The following is a 12545-nucleotide window of genomic DNA, read 5'->3' as shown; positions in this document are numbered from 1 at the left end:
TCTTTCTTGTTCTTTGTTTTTCTCTGTTACTTTCTTTTGGTTCTTTGGTCTTTGGAGCTGAGTTATGGAGATGACGGCAGGTGGGGGACATTGATGGTCAGCCATGAGGTGCTTGGTCATGATCGGTGGCGTCATAGCTTTATCAATGTCCAGACTGGTGCCGGAGCTGGACCCTGCAATGAAACAGCTAAGGTGGCAATACAGCATGGCAGTGAATGGCCCCAGCGTGGGCCCAAGATGGCAGTAGTGGTGGCAAAGATTGGAAACAGTGGTACTCACAGCCAAGGCCTTGTGAGCGGCAGTAACGCCTGGCATGCCCAATGAAGGTGAGCAACAGCAGTCAGCAGCAACTGTGGCCTGCATGTCCATGGGCAAAGGAGACTGAGCCTTCTTGGGGAAAGCCTAACTTGGAGTGTCTGTATGCCCAGGGATGACTGCATTGTTTGACATTTTAACTTTTTCTTACTTTTATACTGAAAAGTCTGTCATGGCTTTTTATCTTATTTCTTTATTTTTTGCCTTCTGTAAATTAAGATTTTGTATCTGATTAAACTGTACTAAGATATGCTGTGATCATCCAGCTCCACACATTGCTATTTCAGATTCTCCAGCATCTGCAGTTCTTATTATCTCTGTACAAAGATACTGCTGTGTTTGGGGACACTGTCCACTTCTCACTGTCTCTTGTCGCCCCTACCTGAGAACACGTGACAATTAAAACTTTGAAACAATGTTCTGTCTCCGGCGACCCTCCCGTCAGTCCCGCCCGAACACGTTCCTATTTCCTGATTGGTCAGTGTTCCCACCCCGCCCCTCGTTCTCTTTGATTGGTTGGAGGACAATCATCTCCGGATCCATCCTCCAACTCCGCCCCTTGTCGTTGCCGTTCCTATGGCGTCATCAGACAGGTGGGCTGACGTTGGAGAATGCGCGCGATTAATTATGATTGTGAGTACGCGTGCCGCATGTGAGGGTTCGGGAGAAATATTTGTGACAATACAATGTGGAGCTAGAGGAACGCCGTGTATCAGGCAGCATCAGAGGGAGGCAGCGTGTTGCCTCTAACTACAGCATCTTGTCTCAATCACATGTTTGTGTATCGCATTCATGAACGGTGAGTGAAATTTAAAGAAGAGAGCAGCGTTCGGCGCAGTCCGTGGATAAAATGGTTTCATCGTTTCCGCGTTTAGGTCTCAAGCCCCCGAACATTTTTTTTCCGGTAATGCGATTTAAGCTGCAAACAACCTCCGACTCTTCCCAGAAGCGGACTTCTTTGACTGCGGGTGCGCAGGCACAACCGGTGTTTTGACGGAATTCAGTACAAAACCCGAAGTTGCTGGAAAAGTTCGGGTTCACCGATTTTTTCTTCACAAACACTGCCAAACATGCTGAACTATTTTGGTAACTTCTCTTTTTATTGCGACGTAATTGAGTTGGCAGGGGAGCCGTGTGTAGCCCCTCCCCACTGTTCCCACCAGAATTCAACTCCTGTAACCCCATGTAAACTTAACAGGTGTCTCAGCAGCTGGATTTCTGAGTCATTCCTGCGTATGGAGCAAAGAATGGTCTGTCCCGGTGTGACTTCACCATTAGGTGACAAGCTCAGGTGGGGTGCTGTATTCCTGTCATTGTCCTGATATTTCCAGATTATCTTCATAGTGTAGCGATCTTTTGGCTGGATAATCAGATAACTTCTAATCCAGTGGATAGACATCCATATAGTTTCTCTGAACTGTGCGTGGTGCGATTTTATTTCAGTGCAAGTTAAAGCTCTTTCTGCAGTCGGTTCAATGAACACTGTCACTGAAGCTGTAACTAGTTGCAGCTCTTTCTACAGTCTATTGGAAGACCATATACAATAAGAACAGGGTAACAAAGTGTGGGGCTGGATGAACACAGCAGGCCAAGCAGCATCTTAGGAACACAAAAGTTGACGTTTCGGGCCTGGACCCTTCATCAGAAAGACCTTTTTTTCTGATGAAGGGTCTAGGCCTGAAACATCAGCTTTTGTGCTCCTAAGATGCTGCTTGGCCTACTGTGTTCATTCAGCCCCACATCTTGTTATCTTGAATTCTCCAGCATCTGCAGTTCGTATTATCTCTGATCACAATAAGATCAGGAGTAGGCCATTCTATCCGTCTAACATGTTCTGCCATTCAGTAGGATTGTGGCAGACCTGACATTCCTCATGTCCACTTTCCAGTGTTTTTTCCTGTAACTCTTGATTCCCTTATTGATCAAGAATCTGTCTATCTCAGTCTTAAATATGCATAAGGACTCTGTCCCCACAGATCTCTGTAGCAAGAAGTTCCAAAGGTTATCAACCTTCTGAGAAGAAAGTCCCCTAATCTCAGTTTTAAATTGGTGCCCGTTATTCTTAGATCCTTGTAGGCTCTCCAATGACAAGGAAAATTCTCTCAGCATTCACCCTGTCCAGCCCCTTCAAAATCTGATTTGATTCAATGAGATCATCTGTCATTGTTGTAAACTCCAATGCGCACCCAATCTATGTCCTGGTTAAAGCTCTTTCCACCGTGCACCGATAGAACCGTTGCTGATTTTTAAAAAAAAATCACTTTTTTGGTTTGATTCTGAGAGCTGAACGGTGACATCCGGACTGTGAGCAGCAACTTGTGTTAAAAAGAATAAACAAACTGTTACTTGCTTTTGAGGCCAGGCCCGAAAGCCAATTGCAGGTTGGTTCTTTATCTCTGTAGCCTTTTGTGGCCATTAATGAGGTCAGTATCAGGGAACTGGTAGCAGCAAGTCTGGGAGAGGACATAGTCAGATGGAAGGAAGGGCTAGTAACTGAGATTGATGGGAAAATGTCCACATGTACATCTTTGTCTCTGAGCTGGCTGCCAATATGTAAAAGGCTGTGGCAAAGGATCGGGACTGGAAGGAGCATATTGAGGTGGGATAGGAGGGGTGAGTTTAGAAATTCGGACTGTTCTTCACACTCTTCCCCACAAAAGCCCTCTCCATTGTTTCTGTGTGCTCCCCTTTTCTATACTCCTCCCACCTCACCCTTCACCTTCCTGTCACCCTACTCTTCACCCTCCTCCCTTCTCTTCCTTCCCTACTTTGCTCCACCCAAAACAACTCCCTCCCCTTCTTCCTGTAATAATGAGTTTATATGAATCTTGTTTCGTATTTTGTTGTCATTTGTGCTGATTGTTTCTGAATGATTGTTCTGTTGCTGCCATCTCTGGTTATATGCTGCTGATTTCCCAGCTTTATCTTCCCACGGTTCGGAATTGTCTGATCTTCATTGGAGATCATTTCCATTATGAGTTGGTATTGACCAGTCTTCATGAATAACCGATCGTGGACAACAAATTCTTAGCAATACCAATAACTTGAGCAAAACAAGTGTAAACAACTGAGCAATCTAATCAATATCTGTGATTTAAACACAATCTTCTTTGTTCATAAATCTCACTGACAGACATACAAGGGATATATCAAAAAGAAAATAAAATGAAATTGTCAGTTCACTTTAACAATTTCGAACAATGGATATCAAACCTTTTGTCCAATCCTTGGATAATGTTGTTTACAGACAAGTAAAACTTTAAAAGTCAGCAGTGAATGTAACAGTTACAGCAAACTTCCATATATATATTATCTTTTTTCTATGTTGCTTTCCTCAGAACATTCAAGAATTTGATAACTGGATAAAAAAAGAGACGGAACAGCCAGTCCTAAGCTTCTAAAGTCACTCTGCACCTCCTTGACCACCTTGAACTGTGGTGAAGCTATTCCCAGATTATGGTTCGGTAAGGAGTTACAGGATTTTCATCCAGTGGTGATAAAGTAGTGCTGATATCTGTGTTAGTTGTAATCATTTTGTTTTAATATCCCACCTTTAAGAGAATAGAAACAAGAGAAGGCTATTGTGACATTTGATCCTGCTCTAGTATTTGGTATGACCATGGCTGATCATTCAACTCAGCAGCCAGTTTCTACTTTGGATCCATATCCTTTGATACCTTTAATCCCTGGAAGTATATTTGTCATTTTCTTGGAAACACTTAACGTTTTGGCCTTAACTGCTTTCTGTGGCAGGAAATTTCACAAGCCCACCAGTCCTGGAGAAAAGAAATCGTTCCACATCTCGGTCCTAAACAGCCTATTCTATATCCTTAAATTGTGACCACCCTGATTCTGAACTCCCTTGTCATTGACAGCCTCCTTCCTCCATTTAGCTTGTTAATCCTGTTAGAATTTTATTGGGTTCTGTGAGATCTTCCCTCATTCTTCTAAACTCCAGTGAATTTCATTCTATCCAATCCATTGTGTAGTAATGCAGCAGTCCTGCCATCCCAGGAATCAGTCTGGTAAACCTTTGTTCTGCAACCTCCATATCCTCCATTCAATGAGTATTCCAAACTGTGCACAGTACTCTTGGTGTGGTTTCACCAGTACCCTGTACAATTTCTGTAAGACATCCCTGTTCCTATATGCGAATCTTCTCGCTGTGAAGGCCAACCTACCATTTGCCTTCGTTGCCTCCTGCTGCACCTGCATGCTTACTTTCAGTGACGTATGTACAAGGACAAACAGGTCTCATTTCTTGTTTCCTTTTCATTAAAACCATGCTGACTGACTATGTCCAATCCTGTCACCGTTTTCCAGTGTTGGGCTAACAAGTCTAGAAGTTCATGTTTTCTCTCGACCACCTTTCTTACATAGTGGGGTTACATTAGTTACCCTCCAATCCATGGGAACTATTATAAAGTCAATAGTATCATGAAAGATGACCACTAATTTTGTCAATTTAGATTCGAACCCTTCATTTCAAAATGTATCCACAATATCTTGGGCTGCTTTGTTAAGTACTTCAGGGTGTATGTTACCAAATGCTAGGATTTGTTGGCTTTTAATCTCATTAGTCTCCGCAACAACATTTCCCCACTGATACTGATTTCCTTCAATTCCACCCTCTCATGTTCCCCAGCATGTTCAGGATATTATTTGTGTCATCCTTTGTGATGACAGAATGAAAATAAGCAATTAATTGATCTGCCACCTCTTTATTCCACGTTTATAACTTGCCCTGTTTCTGATTGTAAGGGATTTCTTTTCATTAATCTGTTTTTTTTCCTCATATCCTTTTCAGGAGATTTTACAATTAGTTTATATGTTCCCCACAAGCTGACTCTTATCCTTTGTTTTCCCTCTTAATCAATCCCTTGGTCCTCTTTTGCTGAAATCTGAACTGCTCCTGGTCTTCATAGCTGATTTGTATGCCCCTTCCTTGGATCCAGTACTATTCCTACCATCCCTTGTTAGCTATGGCAGGGCCACCTATCTCACTTTATTTTGTGCTAGACAGAAATGAACAACAGTTGCAGTCCCTCCAAGTGCTCCTTAAATGTTTGTCATCCCTTTAAGTTATGTTCCCCTATTTTTACTGTAGCCTGCTCGATCCTCATACCATTGTAATTTCCTCTATTTAGATTTTGGCCCTTTGTCTCAGAATCAACTCTATCACTTTCCATCTCAGTGAAGGGTTCTATCATTAAAAGGTCTTCACCCTTCCACAAGGGACCTTTTACAGCTGGATTGCCGATTTTAATATGTTCTCATTGCTCAATGAAAATTTTCTAATTAAAGTTGCTGTAGTCCCAGAAGACTGTAGAACTGCTCACTCTCTCTCACTTGAGAAAGAGAAATAGAACTGACTGGTGCTTTAATGTCAGGGTCACCATGCTTCAGGCAAGTAGCAAGGTTAAGAATATGGGACCTTCACGGTAACCTCAGCTAATACAAGAATTGAGGACACACTTTTGGTGTTACTTTGCATCCCACTCCAGCCGTCCAGCCAACTGAGCTAACCTATCCTTGACCATTACGTGATACATTGTTGAGGATGACTTGTCCTCCCTTTTGGGTCCTCATTTTAGCGATCTAGAAAGCCATCTTGTACACGCTCCAGCAGTTTCTCCTGTATGGCTTTGCCACTGGTTTGATTTGCTCAATCTATGTGTGGATAGAAGTCATTCATTATAACTATAAGAAGACAAGATATTCGAACAGAATTAGGCTGTTAGGCCCGTGAACACAGCTCCACCATTTGAATGTGACTGATATATTTCTCAACCCGTTCTCCTACTTTCTCCTGTAACTGTTGATCCATTACCAATCAAGAACCTAATTACATGTGTCATAAATATAATCTATGGCCTGACCTGGCCTCCACTGTCCTTTACAGCAATGAGTTCCAAAAATCACCACTCTCCGGCTGAAGAAATTCCTCCTCATCTCGGTTCTAAAGGGTCACTCCTTCATTCCGAGGATATGCCCTCAGGTTCTAGTCTTTCCTACTAGTTAAAACGTTTTGTCCATGTCCAGCTATCCAGGCTTCTTAGTATTCGAAGTTTCAATCACAGTCATAGAATCTGACAGCATGGAATCAAACCCTTCAGTCCAACCGGTCTATAATAGACCACACTCTGAAACTAAACTAGTCCCACCCACTTGTACATGGCACATATCAATAATTCACGTACTTATCCAAGAGTATTTTAAACGTTGTAACTGTACCTGTATCCACCACTTCCTCTGGAAGTTCTTTCCACACATGAACCACACATTTTTTTTTAAAGTTGCCCGTTATGACTTTTTTCAATCTTTCTCCTCTCACCTTAAAAATGTGCCCCCAATCTTGAAATCTCCCACCCTGGGTAAAAAAATACCTGCCATTCCGCTTATTCCTCAAGGGTAGGACTTAAAACAATTTATAATAAGCCCCTGGGTAGTATTGTGCCTCGGTACTTTTCTACCCAAGATGGTGTGATAAGTGGCATCTTTTCACGTTTTCACTGTACTCATGTGAGTACGTCACAATAAAGCTAATTCCATTTGGTTAAAAGTATGCCCCCTAATCTTGAAATCCCCAGCCTTGACAAAGGACACCTGTCATTTACTTTAACTAAGACCCTCAGGATTTATAAACCTGTCTAAGGTCAAACTCAGTATGCTATGCTCCTGTGAAAGAAGTCCTAGCCTCCCCATATAACTCAATCCCTCCATTCTCAGCAACATCTGGAAAATCACTTCTGAACCTTATCTGGCTTAATAATATCCTTCCTATAACAGGATGACTGAACTGGACACATTACTCCAGAAGCGGTCTCACCAACATCCTGTACAATATCAACATGATGTCTCAATTCCTGTAAACAAAGGTCTGAGAAATGAAGGTAAGCGTACAAAATGCCTTCCTAACCACCCTGTGTACATGTTGAGATGTTATTTGTCATTGGGAAAAGCCTCTATCCACCTACTGAATACACCTACTGATTTTGAGTGCGAGCAGCAGCGGAGGCAAGACGGACCCGGAAGACTGCAGCTAAGGTAAAGCAGTTTATTTTTAAAATTACTTACAGATAGCGGGCAGCGGTGTTTTTTTTTCCTCTTTCAGAGAAGGAGAAGGAGCGGGAGCACCAGAGGAAGTGACGAGGACCAGAGGGGCAGCCGGGAAGGAAAGCAGTGACCATATATATCAGCAAGGCGGCTAAACCCGAGACTCTACAACTGTAGTGTCTCCCACCCGCCCTCCTCCTCTAACCTAGTTAATAAGGTAAGGTTCATTCTAAACTTTCTCTATTGAACATAAGTTTGTTATTAATTTGTTATTATTACTTGAAGTAAGCTTTCTGCTTTAGTATTGAGTGGGTGTTCAGATAAGTGGGGTATGGATGCTAGGGCAGTTGCTTGCTCCTCCTGCAGAATGTGGCAGTTGGGAGATGTGGCACACGTCTCCGCTGGCTACATCTGCGGGAAGTGCACCCAGCTACAGCTCCTTGAAAACCGTGTTAGGGAAATGGAGCTGGAGCTGGATGAACTACGGATCATTCGGGAGGCAGAGGGGGTAATTGAGAGGAGTTATCGGGAGTTGGTCACTCCTAAGGCTCAGGACGAGGATAGATGGGTTACAGTTAGGGGGAGGAAAGGGGACAGACAGACAGTGCAGAGATCCCCTATGGGCATTCCCCTCAGCAATAAGTATACCGTTTTGGATACTGCTGGGGGGGATGACCTACCAGAGGAAAGCCATAGTAGTCAGTTCTCTGGCACTGAGCCTGACACTGTGGCAAAGAAGGGAAGGGGGCAGAATAGAAAAGTACTCGTGGTAGGGGACTCGATAGTTAGGGGAATCGACAGGAGATTTTGTGGGCAAGATCGGGATTCCCGGAAGGTATGTTGCCTCCCTGGTGCCAGGGTCCGGGACGTCTCCGATCGGGTGTATAAAGTTCTAAAAGGGGAGGGCGAACAGCCAGAAATCGTGTTACATATTGGCACAAATGATATAGCCAGAAATAGGTTTGAGGATATAAAAAGTGATTTCAGGGAGTTAGGATGGAAGCTGCAGAGCAGGACGAACAGAGTAGTGTTCTCTGGTTTACTACCGGTGCCACGAGATAGCGAGGTGAGGAACAGGGAGCGGGCGCAGCTGAACACGTGGCTACGCAGCTGGTGTAGGAGGGAGGGCTTCAGATATGTTGATAATTGGGATGCCTTCTGGGGAAGGTGGGACCTGTACAAGAAGGATGGGTTGCATCTGAACTGGAAGGGGACCAATGTCCTGGGTGGAAGGTTTGCTCGAGTAGTTCGAGAGGGTTTAAACTAGTATGGCAGGGGGTGGGAACCTGAGCTGTATACCAGAGGTGAGCGTTGATGCAGGTGAGGCAGTAGCAAGAGGTAGACCAGCTAGTGGGAAGGATTTTCCTGGGAAGGAACCAAGGGATCGGTTAAAGTGTGTTTGCTTTAATGCAAGGAGTATCAGGAATAAAAGTGATGAACTTAGAGCATGGATCAGTACCTGGTGCTATGATGTTGTGGCCATAACAGAGACATGGGTTTCTCATGGGCAGGAATGGTTGCTGGATGTTCCAGGGTTTAGAACATTTAAAAAGAATAGGGAGGGGGGAAAAAGAGGAGGGGGTGTAGCACTACTAATCAGAGAGGGTATCACAGCTACAGAAGCTTCCTTTGTCGAGGAAGATCTGCCTACTGAGTCAGTATGGGTGGAAATTAGGAACAGCAAGGGAGTAGTCACCTCGTTAGGGGTTTACTACAGGCCCCCCAATAGCAGCAGGGAGATTGAAGAAAGCGTAGGTCGACAGATTTTGGAAAAGTGTGCACGCAGTAGGGTTGTTGTAATGGGTGACTTTAACTTACCTAATATTGATTGGAACCTCCTTCGAGCAGAAGATTTGAATGGAGCTGTTTTTGTAAGGTGTGTTCAGGAGGGTTTCCTAACGCAGTACGTTGACAGGCCAACGAGGGGAGAGGCCATTCTAGACTTGGTGCTCGGAAACGAGCCGGGGCAGGTATCAGATCTTGTGGTGGGAGAGCATTTTGGTGATAGTGACCATAACTGCCTCACATTCTACATAGCTATGGAGAAGGAGAGGATTAGGCAGAATGGGAGGATATTTAATTGGGGAAGAGGAAACTATGATGCGATTAGACATGAGTTAGGAAGCATGGACTGGGAGCAGTTGTTCCATGGTAAGGGAACTATAGACATGTGGAGACAGTTTAAGGAACAGTTGTTGGGAGTGATGAGTAAATATGTCCCTCTGAGACAGGCAAGAAGGGGTAAGATTAAGGAACCTTGGATGACGAGAGCGGTGGAGCTTCTAGTGAAAAGGAAGAAGGTAGCTTACATAAGGTGGAGGAAGCTAGGGTCAAGTTCAGCTAGAGAGGATTACATGCAGGCAAGGAAGGAGCTCAAAAATGGTCTGAGGAGAGCCAGGAGGGGGCACGAGAAAGGCTTGGCAGAAGGAATCCGGGAAAACACAAAGGCATTTTACACTTACGTGAGGAATAAGAGAATGGTCAAAGAAAGAGTAGGGCCGATCAGGGATAGCATAGGGAACTTGTGTGTGGAGCCTGAGGAGGTAGGGGAAGCCCTAAATGAGTTTTTTGCTTCTGTCTTTACGAAAGAAACGAACTTTGTAGTGAATGAAACCTTTGACGAGCAGGTGTGCATGCTGGAATGGATAGAGATAAACGAAGCTGATGTGCTGAAAATTTTGTCAAACATTAAGATTGACAAGTCGCCAGGCCCGGATCAGATTTGTCCTCGGCTGCTTTGGGAAGCGAGAAATGCAATTGCTTCGCCACTTGCGAAGATCTTTGCATCCTCGCTCTCCACTGGAGTCGTACCTGAGGACTGGAGAGAGGCAAATGTAATTCCTCTCTTCAAGAAAGGAAATAGGGAAATCCCCGGCAATTATAGACCAGTAAGTCTCACGTCTGTCGTCTGCAAGGTGTTGGAAAGGATTCTGAGGGATAAGATTTATGACCATCTGGAAGAGCATGGCTTGATCAAATACAGTCAACACGGCTTTGTGAGGGGTAGGTCATGCCTTACAAACCTTATCGAGTTTTTTGAGGATGTGACTAGAAAGGTTGATGAGGGTCGAGCTGTGGATGTGGTGTATATGGACTTCAGTGAGGCATTTGATAAGGTTCCCCATGGTAGGCTCATTCAGAAGGTCAGGAGGAATGGGATACAGGGGAACTTAGCTGCTTGGATACAGAATTGGCTGGCCAACAGAAGACAGCGAGTGGTAGTAGAAGGAAAATATTCTGCCTGGAAGTCAGTGGTGAGTGGAGTTCCACAGGGCTCTGTCCTTGGGCCTCTACTGTTTGTAATTTTTATTAATGACTTGGACGAGGGAATTGAAGGATGGGTCAGCAAGTTTGCAGACGACACAAAGGTCGGAGGTGTCGTTGACAGTGTAGAGGGCTGTTGTAGGCTGCAGCAGGACATTGACAGGATGCAGAGATGGGCTGAGAGGTGGCAGATGGAGTTCAACCTGGATAAATGCGAGGTGATGCATTTTGGAAGGTCGAATTTGAAAGCTGAGTACAGGATTAAGGATAGGATTCTCGGCAGCGTGGAGGAACAGAGGGATCTTGGTGTGCAGATACATAGATCCCTTAAAATGGCCACCCAAGTGGACAGGGTTGTTAAGAAAGCATATGGTGTTTTGGCTTTCATTAACAGGGGGATTGAGTTTAAGAGTCGTGAGATCTTGTTGCAGCTCTATAAAACTTTGGTTAGACCGCACTTGGAATACTGCGTCCAGTTCTGGGCGCCCTATTATAGGAAAGATGTGGATGCTTTGGAGAGGGTTCAGAGGAGGTTTACCAGGATGCTGCCTGGACTGGAGGGCTTATCTTATGAAGAGAGGTTGACTGAGCTCGGTCTCTTTTCATTGGAGAAAAGGAGGAGGAGAGGGGACCTAATTGAGGTATACAAGATAATGAGAGGCATCGATAGAGTTGATAGCCAGAGACTATTTCCCAGGGCAGAAATGGCTAGCACGAGGGGTCATAGTTTTAAGCTGGTTGGTGGAAAGTATAGAGGGGATGTCAGAGGCAGGTTCTTTACGCAGAGAGTTGTGAGAGCATGGAATGCGTTGCCAGCAGCAGTTGTGGAAGCAAGGTCATAGGGGTCATTTAAGAGACTGCTGAACATGTATATGGTCACAGAAATTTGAGGGTGCATACATGAGGATCAATGGTCGGCACAACATTGTGGGCTGAAGGGCCTGTTCTGTGCTGTACTGTTCTATGTTCTCTATGTTCTATCTACAATGACAAGACAATATTTATAACAGTTTCCGCTCGGTAATTCAATAAAATCCAGCTGAATGCATTCCAACGGTCCTTCTGGCAGGGGTGTTTTTCCTGGTGAGCATGTCACTCCCTGAAAAACATTTTTTTTCTGGCATGTTAGACATGATGTCGTACGAGACTGGGCTGCCTCAGCCAGTCTGGGGTGCCACCAAGTACGGAGCATAATACCACTCATCCCCTCCTTTCCAAGGTGGGTGTCAATGCAGACAGTCAACAGGCATTGGTAACAAAGCATCAGGTACGCACGCTTGGCCGATTGGAGTGACCCGAAGGCCTGAGGACGCAGCATGCAAACAAACATGCGCCTACCAAGTATCCTTTTCAGAAGCAGGGGCGTCCTCCTGTAAGTGTTGAACGGTGACTATATCTGGCATGCCCGTCTAGTCCGAAGATAGCATGCGATTTACTGCCTGCTTGTTCATAGAGGGCACAATAAAAAGTTTGATCTGCAGCCGCCTAATCAGCCCGAGCGTTGCCCTGAGTAACTACAGAATCATTGGAGGCATGGGCAGTGCATTTGATAATAGCCAATTGTTTAGGGAGGAGAATTGCCTGGAGAAGGTTTTTAACAAACAGGGAATTCTGGATGGGTGTACCTGAGGATGTTTTTTCAGGCATCCTCTGAGTTTCAAAAGAATCCTGCCCTCCCTGCTTTTGTCCGCTAGTAGTCTGTTCCATATTCTGTTTCCTATTTTTCTGTTTAGTTTTAGACCTAGTATGGTAGGGCCTGTACAAGCCATGGGTTTGTCAGGCGATTCAAGTGGGCTGATTACTGAAGGGCTTGGAGATTCTATAGCAGGAGGTTTAGTTTGGTCAGCATACAGTGGTGGTGATAAGGTACAGGCGTTTCGCTGGGACTGATGGCAGTGTTGGAGTGCCTG

At 44.7% G+C, this 12545-nt stretch overlaps 1 long non-coding RNA gene across 1 annotated transcript; it reads left to right on the top strand.

The window, feature by feature from the left end:
• The first annotated feature begins 922 nt into the window (after positions 1-922).
• On the top strand, positions 923-12099 carry LOC125453851 (uncharacterized). The gene is made up of 5 exons (XR_009445907.1): positions 923-1114; positions 3654-3779; positions 7105-7208; positions 7430-7588; positions 11765-12099. It is a non-coding gene; the product is annotated as an uncharacterized LOC125453851 (long non-coding RNA).
• The last annotated feature ends 446 nt before the right edge of the window (positions 12100-12545 follow it).

This window comes from Stegostoma tigrinum, chromosome 7 (genome assembly GCF_030684315.1).
Source record: "Stegostoma tigrinum isolate sSteTig4 chromosome 7, sSteTig4.hap1, whole genome shotgun sequence".
Taxonomy (NCBI): domain Eukaryota; kingdom Metazoa; phylum Chordata; class Chondrichthyes; order Orectolobiformes; family Stegostomatidae; genus Stegostoma; species Stegostoma tigrinum.
This window is presented reverse-complemented; position numbering and strand designations above follow the sequence as displayed.